At 43.9% G+C, this 4,842-nt stretch overlaps 1 pseudogene; it reads right to left on the reverse strand.

Annotated features, from left to right (window-relative positions):
- Nucleotides 1-362: 362 nt before the first annotated feature.
- Nucleotides 363-4,559, reverse strand: LOC123090347 (acetylserotonin O-methyltransferase 1-like; annotated as a pseudogene).
- Nucleotides 4,560-4,842: the final 283 nt, after the last annotated feature.

The following is a 4,842-nucleotide window of genomic DNA, read 5'->3' on the forward strand; positions in this document are numbered from 1 at the left end:
GGGGACGGCGACTGGGGGCTAACTCGCCCCAGGCCGTTTTTTTTTTGCGCCGGTTCGCCCCCAAGCGACGATTTTAGGCGGGGGGACCCCCTTGGCGGGTGCCAACCTCTTGCACTATCTTATGGTGGAAGAGTAGCCTTTTGTTTCTAGCCTCCGGGCTTGTGTGTCGTTTGTAAACACTTTTATTTAATGAATGTGGCAAATTTTCTGGCCCTCTTCAAAACAAACAGTCGAGTGTCATTAAATGTGGACTTGTGGAGTAGTGGCGTTGAACATCCCCCGCCGGTGAACACATGCATATCTATAGATATGGCAATGGAAATAGTACAACATGCAATAGTACGACAGGATGAAACCACATCAATACTAAGTGATGTCGATGGGGTACATAGACATGCCTCCCTTGAGCAAGACAACATCCGCGGGTGGAAGGGATTCAAACATGTCACCTGCGACGAAACGCAGGTTGCCATGGTCACCGGCGGCTTTGCCAAAGACGTGAGCGAGGTCCAGCACGGTGCACTCGATGCGCGGGAACGCCTTGGCGATCACCCGCGTGCCCGCGCCGTTGCCGCCGCCAACGTCCACGAGCGAGCTCTGGCCGCGAAAGATGCGCCCCTTATCCAGAAGGATGACCTCGAGGAAGAGCTCGCTGTCCGCGGTCATGGCGTCATTCAGGACGGCGTTGAACCCCGTGTCCTTGCTCGCCTCATCTCCTGTTGGGAGCAGCCATGCGCCAGCTTGAAGAGGGACCCATGCTCCGCCCGCGACGGCTCGCTCCTGAGCCAGTCGGGCATGCCGAAGGAGGAGACGACCGAGGGTTCACGCAGAAGGGCACCACGGGGGACAAGTTGCGCCAACCAACGAGGAAGCGGCACGCCGTGGTCAGCCCCTACTGCACGTCGGCGGCCGTGCCATCGTTAGCACAGGCGGTGGCGCTGAAGATACCCGAGGCGCTGAGCAGCTCCATTACGCGCCGGAGGTCGGCAAGGCTGGCCGAGTGCACCTTGGTGTTGGCCAGGGTGGCGGTGCCGCCGCGGCGGTGGATGGCGTCCGGGATGCCGAGTTCCACGGCGCACTTGAGCGACATGGACTTAACCTAGCCGAGCACGTGGTTCTGGAGCTCCGTGAGGACGTGGTACGACCGTACGAGCAGCTCCTGTGGGCTCACTTCCGCCGCGATCCGAGAGCAGCTACTGCAAGTGAACTGAAAGCTAGCTTGGACAGGTGTACGTGTGTGATCCCTAACTCTTCCTAGCTACAAACGGCTCTTTATACACAAACAACCGATTACTGTTGAATTACATTGCCTACCCGGCCGGCCTTCTCTCTCTAACAGCATATTTTGATTATTCAATATAGATAATTACAGATATAATCAAAAGCTGGAGCTATACTCCATCATTTAATCAGGTCAAACAAATTGATGAACTGAGTCGCATGAGTAAGGTGGGCACAATAATTATCGTCTTGCTGATACGCATGACTAATTAGGAGCTAGAGCTATCACCAGTTGTTCATGTGTGACTCACCCTTTGATGAGGATAGGGAGCGAGTCTTATGATCATCTGTTGGTCCATTTATAGATTTATATACTTCAACAACAGATGGCCATGTTTGGAAATATACAAGATGCGACGCACGCATATTGCCGCGACATTTTGGGAGCATCATTGATCCATTTCTTCCTTGGTTAGACCATTACCCCCCACCTGTCTACTAAAAAAGACGACCAAGCCATCAAGCCATCAAAATAATACTGCTCCCATGTATTCCACTGATTTATTCAAAGAAGTGAGATACCATGATCTTCGACTGAAAGTGTGTGACCTATCGCCAATTAACCATGATGCGGTGAGGAGACAATAGTGATTGCTGGGCAAGAAGAGGAACTCGCACACATAATTACACAAGGAGCAACTTGTACTAGCAGTGCTTGAGTGCTATGCATCGACACATTAAGGGCCTCTGATTCGTAGGATTATCAAAACGCGAGAACAGGAAACACGCAGCAATAGAATGGCATGTCATCTTGTATCTTATATGATTACATAACTACATGAATTTTGGTGGAAGAGTGTTTTATAGCACAGGAAAAACAAAGGAGTTCTATCAAAAGGTTTGAGTGGATGGAAATTTTCCTCCAACATGAAGCACAAATGAATCCTATGACAAAATCCCTAAGGATTTCAATCATGTGAATCAAACGGCCACCATAGAAAAAAAATCTAAGGATTCGAATTGTCCAAAAATCAATAGAGCCCTAAGTGTGTGTTTGGATCTTGGGCTAGAACGATACTAGTCACATTAGACAAAGCAGGACGTTTGATACCTCATGAAAATCTGGCTTTGTTAGGAAATATAGTCAATACCTGACTCTAGAACTTTGCTGAAGGAGAAGAGTCGGATTGGTCCCCAGCATGGAAAAGAGAATATGAAAGCATCCTCCAACTGCCTACACATCGCGTTCTCATGCCTGGTGCTAACCGAGCAACATGTCTTGCTTTTATAGGCAATGGCCAAACGAGCAAGATAAGCTATACATCCAAACGCAGCCTAATTAATTAATCACCGAGAGAGATCAACACGCCCCAACAAAACCAAGCCGTCAAGGCAATGGAAATCCTTAATTTGGTTGTTTATTGCTAAGAACAAATCAATACAAGTACTAGTCAAAGTGGCAATCGACACTAAGAAGAACTATATAAGACACAAACTTCATGACAAGCAAGGGCGGACCCAGGACAAAAATTACCCGGGGTCCCACGTCTATCATATATATTTGGATACCAAGTACTAATATAGCTAAATATAACACATTTAACAATACAATATACCTAGAATGCGATATAACCATGAATATGCTTACTAATGATCCAAAATAAAGAGTTTCACTTGAAATATTAGTTGATCTTAGGAAATTGATCATCAAAGAAAAATCAAAGTGTCCAAATTATGAATAAAGTATAACGGACGACGAGAAAATGCAACATCAGATCTTGATTGCCTACAAATAGAAAACAAAACCACTAAGTAACATATTAATTATAGTTGTGTAATAATAAGTAAGTTAAAACCATTACCTTTCTAAAATGGTTTCCTACGTTCTTTCATGGCTTCAAAGCGATCAATTACCGCATCATTAGTAACCTTCCTCATTTCGCTTTTCTCCACATAACAAATAAGGTTGTACTTCAAGGAGTCATCACCAAGACGATTGCGCAAATATATCTTCACAATTCTCATAGCTGGAAAAGATCTCTCAACTGTAGCAGTGGCAACAGGCAATACTAGTGCTAGCTTCAAAAGTCGATAAACCAAGGGATAGACAATATGTTTTTTTGTCTCCACCATTTTTTGAGAGAGCTCACAAATATTACTTAAACCAGAGAAGCGATCATCTGCTCGGACATCAGCAATGTAAAGATGAAGGTGATGTCTAAGGTCCCTCAGTTCTCCATCATCGAAATCTTTTGGATAAAGTTTAGCTAGACTCATCAAATGCTCTAAGTTGAAATCACGAAATGATTCATTTGGGCTCAAAGCCGCTGAGAAAACAAGTAGTTCCGAATTTTTCTCATTGAAGCGATTATCAAGTTCTTGAAGCAGCCAATCAATAACATCATTAAAACAATCCACTTCATAATGATGCCTATTAGTGATACCTGTTTTTTGCCGTGGCTTCTTTGGATTCACATATTGGTCTTCCATTTCCAACTTGGAAATGTCATGCTTGTCACAAAAGACATATGCTTCTTGTAGGACAGATTCCCATCCCTTTCCCCTTAGATCATTCAAGGAGGCTTTGGTTGAATTCACACAATTTATGGCATTCACAATGTCCTGATTCTTGTGTTGTAGGGCCAATGATAATGTGTTTTTGATTATCAATATAGTTGACATAAGTTGTAAGTAGAACACAAAATCAAAAGACTAGAAATAAACAAGAAGACCACATGCGTGCCTTCTATTTGTGTCATCCCTGTCTTCTTCTTCCACATATTCTAGCACTTTGACAACTGTAGGGAACATATCAATCAAACTCTTAAGAGTTCTATAGTGAGAACTCCATCGAGTGTCTCCGGGTCTTTGAAGAGCTAGTTCTTGATTTAATCCTGTACCACTTTTTAGTAGTCCACAACCTAAAGCTTCACACACTTGTTCTTTATATTTGTCTCGAATCAAGTCCTTTCTCTTTGAAGATCCAGAGACCACATTCAACAAGACTGAGATCATATCAAAAAAATTACCAATGCATTTGTGCTTCCGAACAACAACCACAACAACTAACTGAAGCTGATGTGCAAAACAGTGAACATAATATGATGTGCTATTCTCTCTCATGATTAAGGATTGCAAGCCATTAAACTCACTCGCATATTGCTCGCACCATCATATCCTTGCCCTCTAACTTGCTTGAAACTTAACTTATATTCTGCAAATAAATCATCAATGGCAGACTTGAGATACTTGGAAGTTGTCTCCTTCACATGAGTAAGGCCAACTAATGTCTCTATGGCACTTCCACATTTACCAACATACCGCAACACCACCGCCATTTGCTCTTTACCAGCCACATCCCTTGACTCATCAACCAACAAAGAAAATACATCATTGCCAATTTCCCGAAGAACAGAATGCAATATCTCCTTTGCAAAACATTCAACTATGTCCTTCTGAATCGTTGAAGAAGTCAACTGATTATTACCTGGAGCATTATGGGCCACAACTTTTCTTATCTCTGGATTCTGCTCTGCTGTATAAGCATGAAATTCCTTGAAATTGCCTTTATTGAGAGACTCGTCAGACGCATCGTGGCCATGGAAAGGCAACCCTTGCTTC

Source organism: Triticum aestivum, chromosome 4B (assembly GCF_018294505.1).
Source record: "Triticum aestivum cultivar Chinese Spring chromosome 4B, IWGSC CS RefSeq v2.1, whole genome shotgun sequence".
NCBI classification, from domain to species: Eukaryota; Viridiplantae; Streptophyta; class Magnoliopsida; order Poales; family Poaceae; genus Triticum; species Triticum aestivum.